This window comes from Tenrec ecaudatus, chromosome 1, assembly GCF_050624435.1.
Source record: "Tenrec ecaudatus isolate mTenEca1 chromosome 1, mTenEca1.hap1, whole genome shotgun sequence".
NCBI classification, from domain to species: Eukaryota; Metazoa; Chordata; class Mammalia; order Afrosoricida; family Tenrecidae; genus Tenrec; species Tenrec ecaudatus.
The window spans coordinates 92,462,924-92,477,410 of NC_134530.1; the positions used below are offsets into that span (position 1 = coordinate 92,462,924).

Consider the following 14,487-nt stretch of genomic DNA (forward strand, 5'->3'; position numbering starts at 1 on the left):
ATATGAAAAAAAAAAAGAAGCATATATATATATGTATATATATACACACACACCACTTGTCTGTCAGCTGTCAGTTTGTTGTACTGTGGTGGCTTGTGTGCTGCTGTTGTTGGAAGTTATGTCACTGGCATTTCAAATAGGAGTGGGGTCACCCAGAGTGAACAGGTTTCAGCAGAGCTTCCAGATTAAAACCAGACTACCGAAAAGAAGTAAGCTGTCCACTTCACTGAGATTAGCCACCGAAAATCTTATGAATCATAACAAACATTGTCAGATGCTGAAAACCTCATGCACAGAAGCAGAAGACTGTCAGACAGAGGCTGTGCCAGAAGATGAGCCCCTCAGGTGGGAAGGCACTGAACAAAACGATTGAGGAAGGGCTGCTTTCTCAAAGTAGAGGCAATCGTCATGAGGTGGATGGAGTAAAGCTTCCAGAACCTTCCATTGCTGGTGTGGCACAACCCAAAATGAGAACAAATAGCTGCAAAAACAAAACATAGTCCATGCTGACTCAGAGCGACCCCACATGGGTACCCGAGACCGCAGCTGTTTACGGGAGTAGAAAGCCCAGTCTTTCTCCCACAGCGCTGTTGGTGGTTTCTGATGCTGGCCACATGGCTCACAGCCCAGTTGAATTTGCAATGTACTAAGAATGAATCTAGAAAAATTGGAATTTGTCAAAAATAAAATGGAACACGTGAAAATCAATATCCTATTCATTTGTGTGCCGAAATGGCCTGGCCTGGGCCATTTTGAACCAGACAGTCATATGGCTTACTGTGCTGGGAAGGACAGAATGCAGAGGAACACCATCCCATTCATCATCAGAAAGGACATTTCACGATCTGTCCAGAAGTACAGTGCTGCCTGTAATCAGATATCTATCTGCATATAGAAAAATGCAGTCAAAACAAAATTTATCCAAACTTACGCACAAACCACTAAAGCGAATGGTGAAGAAATTGGAGAATTTTACCAACATCTTCAGTATGAAATTGGTTAAACATGCAATTAAGATGCATTGATACTTATTGATGATTGGAATGCAAAAGCTGGAAGCAAAGAGGAAGGAACAATGAGGGGAAAATATGGGTTGGGTGACAGAAATGCACCTGGAGATCCCTTGAGAGAATGTTGCAAGACCAACGGACTTCTTGATTGCAAATACCCTTTTCAGCAACACAAATGGCAACGAGACATGTGGATGTCTCCAGATAAAACACACAGAAATCGAGTTCATTACATCTATGGAAAGAGACGATGGAGAAGCTCAATGTCAGCAATTAAAAATTGCTCATATATAAGTTCAAGTTGAAGCTCTAGAGATCTAAAACAAGTCCACGAGAGCCAAAATATGACCTTGAGTCTGTCCCACCTGAATTTCAAGAACAGATGTGAGGTGTTGAACACCAGTGGCAGAAGACTGATGAGCTGGGGGATGACATCAAGAGCATTGTACGTGAAAAAAGCAAACCAAAAATCAAACTCATTGCAACCTAGTTGACTGGGACTTATAAGGCAGGGTAGAACTTCCCCTGTGGGTGTCTGAACTGGAAACTTTCTAAGGGAGTAGAAAGTCTTACCTTTCTCCTGTGGAGTGGCTGGTGGTTTTGAACTGCTGACATTGTGGTGAACAGCCCAACATGTAAATAACTACTACACCATCAGAACTCATTGTGAAGAAAGCAAAAAGGTCATTAAAAATACAGGCAAGAACAAAACAACGATGTATAAATTACCAAGGGCATATGAGGGAGGGGGGAATGGGGAGGGAGGAGGGGAAAAAAAAGAGGACCTGATGCAAGGGGCTTAAGTGGAGAGCAAATGCCTTGAGAATGATTGGGGCAGGGAATGTATGGATGTGCTTTATACAATTGATGTATGTATATGTATGGATTGTGGTAAGAGTTGTATGAGTCCCTAATAAAATGTAAAAGAAGAAAAGAGAAAAAAATGATTAGGGCAAAGACTGTACAGATGTGCTTTATACAATTGATGTATGTATATATATGAACTGTGAAAAGAATTGTATGAGCCCCAATAAATTGTTAAAATTAAAAAAAAAATACAGGCAAGAAAGAAAAGATCAAGGCGGATGTCATAAGAGACTCTGAAACTTTCTCTTTATCATAGAATAGTTAAGGCAAATTGAAGAAATGGTGAAGTCAAAGAGCTGAAAAGAAATTTTCAGAAGGCAGTTAAGAAGACCCAGTAAAATATCATAATGAAATATGCAAAGATTTAGAGTTTGAAAACCAAAAAGAAAGAACATGCTCAGCATATCTTACACTGAAAGAACTGAAGAACAATTTAAGGCCAAGTAACAATGTTGAAAGACCCCATGGTAAAACACTGACCGACGCAGGGAGCATCTAAATAAGGTGGAACGAATACACAGAGTCACTGGACCAGAAAGAACTGTATGGCATCCCCCATTTCAGGAGGAAGCAGATGAGCAAGATCCAATGGCACTGAAGGAAGAAGTTCAAGCCGCACTGAAAGCATTAGCCAAAACCAAGGCTCCTAGAATTGATGTAAGAGCAATGGAAATGTTTCAACGGGGTAGTGAAGCACTGGAAGCACTCATTTGTCTATGCCAAGAAATTCAGAAGACAGCTACCTGGCCAATTTTCTGAAAGAGATCCATATTTGCACCCATTCCAAAAAAGGGTGGCACAACAGAATGCTCAAATTATAGATAAATATCATTGATAGCACATGCAAGTGAAATCCTGCAGATTATCCAGCAATGGTTGTAGCAGTCCATTAAGAGGGACTTGCCGGAGGTTCAGGCAGATACAAGAGAGGATGTGATACAAGGCTCAAGGCTGATGTCAGCTCTTGGTTGAAAGAAGACTAGAAAGATGTTTAATTGTGTTTTATTGACTAGACAAAGGCATGTAACTGTATGGATCATAACAAACTATGGATATCCTCAAGAAGAATGGGAATTCCAGAACACTTTATTGTGCTCTTAGGGTGCGTCTGCATGGATCAAGAAGCAGTTTTGTGAACAGAACAAAGAAATACTGCCTGGTCTAAAATCAGGACAGGTATGTGTCAGGGTGTATCCTCTCACCAGACTTATTCAATCTGTAGGCTGAGCAAATAAGCACAGACTGGGTTATATGAAGAAGAATGCAGCATCAGGAATTGAGGGGGCTTATTAATAACCAACGATATACAGATGACACAACCTTGCTTGATGAAAATGAGGAGTGCTTGAAGCACTTGCTGATGAAGACCAAAGATTGCAGCCTTCAGTATGGATTATAGCTCAGTGTATAAAAACAAAACAAAAATCCTCACAACTGTATCAATAGGTGACATCATGATAAATAGAGAAAGATTGAAGGTGTCAAGGATTTTACCTTGCTTGGATCCACAATCAATGTTCATGAAAATATTAGCCAAGGGATCAAAAGATCCATTGTTTTCAGTAAATCTGCTACAAGAACTCTTTAAAGTGTTGAAAAGCCAGGATGTTATTATGAGGGCTGGGCTGACTCCGACCCAAGATATTTTCTTTTTCTTCTTCCACCCCTCCCCACCTACAGTTTTATTGGCATATAATTCACATATCCTACCATCCACTAGTTCAGTCACAGCAGGAAGAATTGTCCAATCATCTCCTCAGTTTTAGAGCAGTTTCTTCCTTCCTGTATTTCTCATTATTAGTCTCCCATTGTCCCGCAACCTCCCCTGCCACATCCCGAAGGAACCAGTCCTCTAGTTACTGCCTCCATAGATTTACCTGTTCTGGATTGCACATGCAGGAAAATATTTAAAAACAAATAAAACTAACAAGAACCACAAAACCAAACAGATAAAAACCCCAGTCGAAATAGAAAATACTAAAAACCGGAACAAATGTAAATGAATCATCAGGAAGAGCAACTGATAGGGCGCTAAACTTTAACCTGACTATGTCTGCAACAGCCCTTGACAAGATGAATTGTCCCGCGCCTACAACAATGAACCCGGACATATGAACGACTGCACAGCTGGTGCGTGACCAGTGTTTCGTGCTGAGGTAGCAGTGTTTCGTGCTAAGGCATCAGAACTTCCTTAATGGCACCTGACAGCAACAATAGAAATAAGATAATATATTTTGATGATCTATTTTTTTCCTCTCATGAAACTGGTCTTTGCTAATGGGAATAATAATGCTCTTGTACCTCCTAGATATTTAGTACATGATAGCTGTGGTGATACGAAATGTCATGTCAATGTGATAAATAGGTGATGGGGTGGAGTCCAGCCTGTCAATCAGGTCACAGGCTGATTGATGTCTCCTTGTGGGTGTGGCCTCATGATGATTCTGTGAGTTTTCCTCTCTTCCTCCCTGAAGGCAGTGCACACCCTCTCCGTCTGTTTCACCTTCCTGCTGACAAGGCACATGGAGTCACTCTGATGGCAGTCAGAGCCCTGGAGATGTGCCTACTGCCGTTGGATCCACAGGACTTTCCACCCACCAGCCGCTGATCTTCCTGCACTTGGCATGGTTGCATGTGCTGCGTAGTCTGAAGAGGAATTCATGGGCTAATATCAGACTTATGGGCTTGATCTGGATTAGGTTGGGATGTTTTATTAATGCATAATTACTTCTTGATATAAAGTTCTCTCTTACACAATATATGAGTGTCTCTAGATTTCTTTCTCTAGTCTAACCAGACTAACTAGATGAATAGGACCCTCAGTTTTTCTTGGATGGCTTAAGTACTAATCAAATTCATGGACCTTTGACCTCATTTCCCTAACTATTCATCATCTATGCATACATAAGACTATATATACATATATGCATATACATGAGGAATCCTAGTGACATCGTAGGTTAGTAGTTCGGTACAAGGTCAATGGCTCAAAAGCACCAGCCAGTCCCTGGGAGAAAGAGGTGGCAATAAATATTTATAGCCTTGCACATCCTTTGGATAACATTCTACTCTTTCTTAACCAACTCCACAGCAATGGGTTTACGTGATTTATACATATGTATGTGTGTATGGTTTCTGCTGAGAAAACCCATCACATTCTGATTGGTTTTCCATTGTAGGTAACTATTCTCTTTTCCCTAGCTCCTCTTAGGATTCTCTCTGCAGGGGGCAGTGAACTATTTAATGTGGTTCATCTAGCAGAGTCCCTAATTCTCACTACATGACCTTTCCCTGCGTAGATCAGTAAAAAGGTGGGAAGAAATATGAATAGGATTCACCTGTGAGTGATCGTGAACAGGATTTCTTGGGGTGCCATCCTGCTGTGTAAATAATGAGCCCTCTGAGAAGCAGGAGAAAGGATCTGATTGTCAGTGAGAGCCCGGAGGGGAGTGCCTCCTCTGGACTGGATCTCTGTCCAATAAACTTCCTGCATCAAGATGACAGCTACAGCATCGGAGAACCTGCACCAGAACCGTCAGCCAGAATGAGACAGAGTGATGGGCTTCTCAGCTCATGGAGCAAGTAAAGCAGAAGGCTAGCGTGTGCAGTGGGTGCCCCTGGGCACTTCGTATTGAAGCTGGGTTTGTTGATCCATGGAGCTTAAGCTGAATGCCTTCAGGTCAAGGCATATAGCAGAGTGGTATACCCTTTGGGCATTTATTAGTAGACTTTACAGAACTTTGTCACATGCCCCATAAACAACTCAACCCAGCGCATTTCTCACGGGCAGTACAGCTTTTAAGGTCGTTCACAAAGCCTTTGATCATGAACTTGTCTGTGAGTTCTGCATAGCTATCGCAATGGATTTTAGAACTGAGAGAAGTAAATTTGAGAATATTAATTAATTCTATACACTCTTGATAGATTTTTTGGGAGGATACAGGCTTTTGAGGGAAAAGTTTTAAGAAAATTGAAAGCTGCATTGATGAGAAATGGCCAAGAGGGTTTCACCAATGAATTTTTTAAATCACAACAATGTAACTGCTCACTCTTGGAGGGCAGCAAGAGCTGTCCTGTGATCATTTAATTGGGACACCTTCCCTATCCAGCCTACTGCTCTGATCTTACCTTTTGTTCCCAGAAATCAAAGAATGTTTCAAAAAACACAATTTGAGTCTTTCAAGAATGCCAGAATCGCTGTTTTGATAAGATGTGAATCAACCTAAATGGAGGATATATTAAGAAACAATTGCTTGTTGGGAGAAGGGGAGAGGGAGGGAAAAAAGAGAAGCTGATACCAAGGTTTCAAATGAAAAATAAATGTTTAGAAAAGAATGATGGCAACCAATGTGCAAATATACTGATACAATTGATGTTATAAGAGCTATAAGAGCCCCCAATATAATGATCGTCAAATAAAGAAATAAACAATTGCTTCACATTTTGATAATTTTGTCTAATAAAGATTTATGTAATTTTGTAGCAATATTTTAGTTCCTCTCATATAGAACTATACATATGGATATGAATACATATTCACATCTATACATGCATACATTTATATTTTGGGGGGTTAGTTACCACCAAGGCAGTTGGAGCTCCTACCAACCTAATGGAGAACAGAGTGAACACTGCAGCATCCTCAACACTATGTCTCAGTTTGAGTCCATTTTTGCAGCAACTGTATCAACTCATCTCATTGAGAGTCTTCCTCCTTTTTCCTGATCGAGCATGATGCCTTTTTCTAGGGACTGTAGCATGTCCTAATAGCATGTCCAAAGTAGGTGGCACAAAGCCTCGCCACCCTCCTTTCTAACACTCATTCCAGTTCTAGCATACAGGGTCACTTTGAATTGTTGCTGGGGTCTCCAAAATTTCTGAGTGATCATTTGCAGTCACTATTGGTGTTTCCTTATCTGGAGCAAAGGAGAGTGAAGAAAATCAAAGACGCAAGGAAATAATTAGTCCAAAAGACTAATGGGGTGAACAAGTAAATGTGGTGAAGAAAGCTGATGGTGCCCGGCTATCAAAAGAGATAGTGACTGGGGTCTTAAAGGCTTGAAGATAAACAAGCGGCCATCTAGCTCAGAAGCAACAAAGTCCACATGGAAGAACACACAAGCCTGCGTGATCGAGTGGTTCCAAAGGGATCAGTTACCAGGCATCAAAGAACAAAAAATCATATCATAGACTGCACACCTCCATGATAGGATCGCTGAAGACAAATGGGTGCATAAGCAAATGTGGTGAAGAAAGCTGATGGTGCCCGGCTATCAAAAGAGATAGTGTCTGGGGTCTTAAAGGCTTGAAGGTGAACAGGCGGCCAGCTAGCTCAGAAGCAACAAAGCCCACATGGAAGAAGCATACTGGCCAGTGCGATCACGAGGTGCCAAGGGACCAGGTATAAGGCATCATGCAAAAAAAAAAAAAAAGATATGTGTGTATGTATGTGTATATATGTGTATATGTATTTATGTATATATATACCATATTAAATGAAGGGGGAAGTGCAGAGTGGAGACCCAAGGCCCAAGTGTCGGCCACTGGAGATCCCCTCATAGAGGGGTTTAGGAGAGGAGATGGGTTAATTAGGGTGTGAGGTAGTACCGATGAAAAACACAGCTTTCCCCCAGATCCTGGATGCTTCCTCCCCACAACTACCATGATCCAAATTCTACCTTGCAGGGCTGGATAGGACAGAGGCTGTACACTGGTACATATGAGGGCTGGAGGTACAGGGAATCCAGGGTGGATGATACCTTCAGGACCAAGGGTGTGAGGGACGATGCTGGGAGAGTGGAGGGTGAGTGGGTTGGAAAGGGGGAACTGATTGCAAGGATCCACATGTGACCTCTTCCCTGGGAGAGGGACAGCAGAGAAGGGGGGAAGGGAGACTCCGGATAGGGCAAGATATGACAAAATAACGATGTATAAATTACCAAGGGCACATGAGGGAGTGGGGAAAGGGGAGTGAGGGGAAAAAAAAAGAGGACCTGATGCAAGGGGCTTAAGTGGAGAGCAAATGCCTTGAGAATGATTGGGGCAGGGAATGTATGGATGTGCTTTATACAATTGATGTATGTATATGTATGGATGGTGATAAGATTTGTATGAGTCCCTAATAAAATGTAAAAAAAGAAAAGAGGAGAAAAAAATGATTAGGGCAAAGACTGTACAGATGTGCTTTATACAATTGATGTATGTATATGTATGAACTGTGATAAGAATTGTATGAGCCCCAATAAATTGTTAAAAAAAAGACTAATGGGCCACGTGAACCCCAACTTCTATGATCCTGAGATCAGGAGAACAAGATGGTGCCTGGATACCACTGCTGACGTGAACCCTGAGCTGGATGGAGTCAGGCGTGCAAGAGATTTGTCTGCAAGATGTAAAAGGGGAAGAAGCAGGATTGTGCAGCATGAGCTGAGTGCAATGCAGATCTGAGACAGCCAGGAATGACTCCATCTGAAACTATGGAACTAACATTTCCCATGAAAAGAAGCCCATATTAACTGAGGACCAGATATTCTGGCAAGAGCCAGACCAGAGCCAATGACGCAGAGGTCATCGACACCAGATGTAGATAGTACCTGAGCTGAGAGGCATCTCCCTGCCACCCCCTATATGCCTTTAAGGCCTGCAGAGGTGTGGGGGAAGAATTCCTTAATGGTGGCAATGGGGGGGGGTCAGGACACTAACCCACTCAAGGGGAGGGTTCTCTTTATATCTCACAGGAAATAGAGAGGGAGAGTAAATCTCATTTCAGTGTGCCACTTCAGGAGGGTGATGTTCCTGCTCAGAGTAGCTCCCTCCCAGAGATGAAGGCAGGTCTGGCCTCAGCTAGATGATGCCTTCTTCTCTCTCGATGACTGTGCTACAGAGGATACCCCTGAAGATACAGTTTGGGAGAGTGGCCTGTCTGACCCACCTACCTGGAGGTCAAACCAAGACGGGAGTGCAACAGACCAGTGATGGGAGAGAAACCATGAAGTCCCTGAAGAATCCCAAATGCAGGCTTCTGACTTGGGGGTCAGAACTGAACTGTTGGGGATTACCCATAAGGGGGTGCGAGAGTTTATTGTGCCAGCCTGGCTGATAAACACAAGTAGGATTAACTGAAGGGCAGAGGGATAAATGGCTCGGTGAGCCTCGCCTTGCTTGTTCTGTGCCTCAATTTAAAGGGGTACACTACCTGTGGGATGCCTAGCCTGTGGACTGTGTCGCTGTAAGTTGAGGTCCATTTAAGCCCACACGATTGGAATGTTCATCTCTGGAGCTAGGGACCAACAGTTGATGACGGTTGGTGGCCTGCCTTGCTGTTTGCTGCCTGGATATACATAGCCCAGCTCTCTCTACAGAAGGGGACTGGCAACTGGCAGCTCTCAAGCCTTAAAGGATTGCTAGTGTCTCACTGCTTTATAATTTAACTGTTAATTTCTTGTATTATCTATCTATCTTTATAAATATATTTATATATAAATATATAATTCATTATATATAATGAATTACTAGCAATCTGGTTTGTCTCTCTAGAGAACCCCATCCAACACAGGGGGCCATACTGAAAGACTAAAGGTGTAACTGTAGGGGGGCTGGCACTAGACTGCTCTTTCCCTGACCGCAGAAATAGCAATGTGGTCTTATAGGAGGCTCGCCTTTCAGAAACAATTGCTGAGACTACAAAGGTGCATATGTTGTTAGGTAAGTGGAACCCAGGATAGATAACCCTAAAAGAAATGGGGACTGGACTGATACTTTATAACATGTCCTTCTCTCTCTTTAATAGAGAGCTATTCATCTGCTTTATGTCACGATTTCTGTTAGACTTGTGACTATATATTTTTTTGTTTATCTTTACAAGATATTCAGGATAGGCAACCTTTACGGAGACAGTCACTGAACCAGATGTTCCTGAGGGGCATGGGAGGGAATGAGGGGTAGGGAAGGGGATTGGGAGCTAATAATGATGGGTACAAGAGAATAGTAAAGTGTTCTAAAATTGATGTCGAGGAGTGTCTAGCTTTTCTTGACGTGTTTGAATGATTGAATAGTATCTGAGAGGTGAAAGAGGTAAATATAACAGTGGGGGGTATATCTGTGTACATATATATATATACATATACAACAAGGAAACAGATAGACCTTGGGCTTCTACTTAAATCTTTTTATTTTTCTACTTAAATCTTGCCTTAGTACAAGAACGGTTTGGTCTACTAATGTGGCATGTATAATACTCACCTTCCTGACATGATCACTGAAGACAAAATGGGTGCATAAGCAAATGTGGTAAAGAAAGCTGATGGTGCCTAGCTATCAAAAAAGTTAGCACCTGGGGTCTTAAAGACTTGTAATTAAACAAGTGCCCATCTAGTTGGAAAGCAACAAAGCCCACACAGAAGCAGCACACCAACCTGTGTGATCATGAGGTGTCGACGGGATGAGGTATCAGAAGTTTAAAAACACACAACCAAATTGATATGAAGGAGTGTGGATGTAATAGAGACCCCAAATCCACCTGCAAGAAAATTGGACAGTCCCTCTCAGAAGGGCCACACAGAAGGGATGGAAAATTCAGGATGCCGTTTGGTACTTAGGGACCATAGAACTATGCTCTAGTTCTCTAAGATTGCCTCCTCTTATGATGAAGGGCTTTATGTGTGTCACCTCATTAATCATGTTAGATTCACATATGTTCATTTGTATATTTAAGATGGCTGAGTACATGGCAGTCAAGATAGATGACCCCTCAGAGACAGTGACAGGAGTAATAGTTCCCAGAGGATACGGGAAGGGGGCCTGGCGGGGAGGGGAGCTGATGGTATTGATGACTGTGTAACTCCACCAGCTAGTATTTAACAACAGAATTGTACGTGAATGGATATAACTGGAATGTGTAAGATAAGTCAATAAAAATAGTATAAAAGAACAGAAAAAAATGCGTACGAGAAGAAAATGTTCTGAAGTTGATTGTGCTAATGACTGAACAAATCTCAATATGATTGAACAATTACATTGTATGATATGGGAAATATATGCCAAAAAACTATTTTAAATGAATTAATTAAAAAGAAAAGAAGCCCAAATTAGACTAAAAAAGTCCTTAGTCCTAGGGCATAGTCGTTGTTGAGGGTTTCTCGGGAAGAACAGGGCCTCGGTTGGAAGACTCGGGCAGATCCTGAAGGAGCTAACAGCTGGAGACAGTCAACTACACTCCTTTCCACTGAGCAGCGAGGTTTCATTTTGAAGGAATTCTGAATAATGCGCTGTCACACTAATGCCCCTCGTCCTGCGTCACTCATTCAGTATAAGGTGATTGACCTAGCCTGCCACTTCCAGGAACATGTCCCACCCTCTGCTGAGGAGGTAGATATAGCATGTGTGAGTGGACAAAGGACAGAAAGCTCCGTGTCCCCAACATACTTCAGGCCTAATCTCTTTGGTTTCCCAGTAGTCAGTCAGTTGAATAATTCTTGGAAATGCCGTGGCTGTCAGGAAGCACAGGAAGCGGCAGGATCCAGAGTTGTCCTCCGTAGCACAGCAGAGCAGAAACCACCAGTAGGAGATGGCAAACTTCAACCAGCAGAGACAAATTTGAAGAGAGCTGATTGATCTCCCCTCTCCAATGTGCTCTGGTCAGTCCAGTAACCTGAATGCCAACATGCGCATTTTCTGTGATTGAATTTAATGAACCACACTTAGGATGCGATGGTGGAGTTGTAGTCTATTCATAATGTCTGTTTTTTTCCTTTCCCCCCATCTGTACAAGTCAACCGTTGCTCTTTGTAGAAATTTTAGAAAATACAACTTATTCTTCAGAATAAAGTAAAAATCATATACTCTAACGTCACAGAGATAACTCTTAGTAGTTTTGTGTTTTCTCTAATAGTCACATATATAGTAAAATATTCTGTCATCAACGTAACTAGTGTGGTGGACATTTCCCAAAGATCATTCTTGCTTATCCAGTAGAGCAGCCTGAGCCCTGGCCCACAGATCTGCCATGCCAGGGAGATAGCAAAGTGGCTTCAAGAAAAGAGAGAGAGTCAGGGACATATAGTAAACAAAGTGTGAAGCCATTTTTTTAATAATCTGGAAATACTTTTGGGTAGACCTGAGTTCTTTCGGCCACAGCATGAAAGGACTTCTTTCTTCTAGGTTCATATTCTCGGGTCTGGGAAAAACACAGGACTGAGTCAAATTTTCTCATTGGTTATCTCCCTGTGTATATCCTCGACCCAAGCCCACCATGCCAAATTACAAGACTCACTAATCTAGCTAACGTTTACTAAATGTCGACTGGGAGATGTTCATGACAATTTTAAAGTCTAGCAAGAAAGAAGGAAAACTGACCATTAAAAGATTTTGTGATGCAATGGATGAATGGATGGATTGTGATCAGAGTTGTATGAGCCCCCAATAAAATGATTAAAAAAGAGAAAAAAAAACAGACTCCAGGACAGATGATCCCTTCAGGACCAGTGCTGAGAGTGGCAAAACTGGGAGGGTGGAGGGAAGGTGGGGTAAAAAGTTGAAACCGATTACAAGGATCTACATATAACCTCCTCCCTGGGGGATGGACAACAGAAAAGTGGGTAGGACAGTGTAAGACATGACAAAATAATAATTTATAAATTATCAAGGGTACATGAAGGAGAGGAAATCTGGGAAGGAGGGGAAAAAATGAGGAGCTGATACCAAGGACTCAAGTAGAAGAAAATGTTTTGAGAATGATGAGGGCAACAAATGTACAAATGTGCTTGACATACAATGGATGTATGTACAGATTGTGATAAGAGTTGTATGAGCCTCCAATTAAATGATGAAAAGAGAAAAATTGGTGATGATCCATAGTCTTGGGAGACATGAAAGTTAATGTCATAATCGAGTCCACAAAAACAATGTTCTACATCCTACTTTGGTGAGTGGTAATTGGGGTCTTTTTTCCCCCCCAGACACTTTTAATTAATACTTGCTATAAAATGAAGTTTGATGTTACTTATACTTATGTCCACATTCAGGGAGGCTGGATATAAAAGGCATAAGGGTACAATGTGACCACAAGAAATCTTTTCATATTTCCCATTTAATTTTATGTAGGCAAGTCCATCACCAGAGCAAACATCTTAAAAAGCAGAAGTTTAAATCCATTCGATTGAAGAGTCTAGTGTATCTTTCTAGGCTATTCATTTGCAGATGGGAGGGGAGACTAGAACCAGGTTCTTCATATTTGACACTCACATGTGATGCCAAATCTTCCTATGCCATTCATTTTCTTTAAGATGAGTGGAGTGACTCGCAGCAGGACCCCATAGGTAAGAAAGTTCTGTATGGAGGATATGTCCTTGCACATCTTCCCTTTCATTTCCTAAGGGTCCAGCTTCAGTGCAAGGCCCTTGATCTGAAACACTATGGCTTGGTTTCAGGGACTCCGAAATGTGGTTCTAGGCTCTCCTCGGGTTCCTGACTTGTGTTAGGCTGGGTTGACTAGAAAAACAAATCTAATGACACTCATACATGTATAAGAAAGAGCATTATATCAAGACATGATTATATATCAAGAAAACATTTCAGTCCAGTCCAACTCAAGTCCCTAAGCCCTTCTTTAGACTCCTGCAGCCACATACACTGCTGGAGAATGCAGGAAGATGACAGGCTGGTGGCTGTAAGATCACAGGCTGGTGGAAACCTGGGAGGGCTCTGGCAGTCATCAGAGTGGCCAGAGCAAGGGAGGTTCCCAGGACCCTCCCTCTGAGAAGGCCACACCCCACAAGGAGGAACCATTGGGCTGTGGCCTAATTGACAGGTTGCATACCACACCTACACCCCCTTTTCTTTACTACCCCCCTTCAGTTTTATTGGCATGTAATCGACATCATACAATTCAATCACCCAATCATGTCAAAAAGAATTGTACCGTCATTGCCACAATCAATTTTAGAACATTTTCTTTCTTTTTTCTCCTCATAATTAAATCACATTTAAAATGGATTGTGTAATCACATTCAGTTCTAGTGCTCCCTCCCCTTCCTGCCTTCATTATTTATTCCCGAAATTCCCCCTACCCCACCCCCCACTCTTACATCCGTTATCATTTCTATGCATCCACCCCTTCTCCACAACCAAAAAACAATAAAGAACAGACATGAAATGAGGTGGCAAGGATAAAACAATAGTGATATAAAAATTCCAACAATGGTGCTCGCTTCGGCAGCATGGATACTAAAATTGAAATGATACAGAGAAGATTAGCATGGCCCCTGCGCAAGGATGACACGCAAATTCGTGAAGCGTTCCATATTTAAAAAAAAATTCCAACAATGAGCAAAAAAGAAAAGACCTCCATCAATATTTTAAAACCCAAAGAAGGAATTTTTGTCAAGGAACAAGCAAGAGATCCTTGCACCTAGAACAAATTCAGGATGGGTCTAGGTCAACTGACTAAGTTTCAAGTTGGATCCAGTAGAATCAGGATTACAATGATCTATGTTTGATAGTAAAGGCTGTTCCAGACCTTTGCCAGCGATGTAACTGGACTAGTTCCTCTGCACATGGATTTTGGGGTCCTGCTGTCCTCCACAGTCTTCCACAAATTGGGTGTACACAATTT

The 14,487-nt window shown here is 42.0% G+C and overlaps 1 non-coding gene across 1 annotated transcript; it reads left to right on the forward strand.

Annotated features, from left to right (window-relative positions):
- Positions 1–14,075: 14,075 nt before the first annotated feature.
- On the forward strand, positions 14,076–14,182 carry LOC142438185 (U6 spliceosomal RNA). The gene has a single exon (XR_012782612.1). It is a non-coding gene; the product is annotated as a U6 spliceosomal RNA (small nuclear RNA).
- Positions 14,183–14,487: the final 305 nt, after the last annotated feature.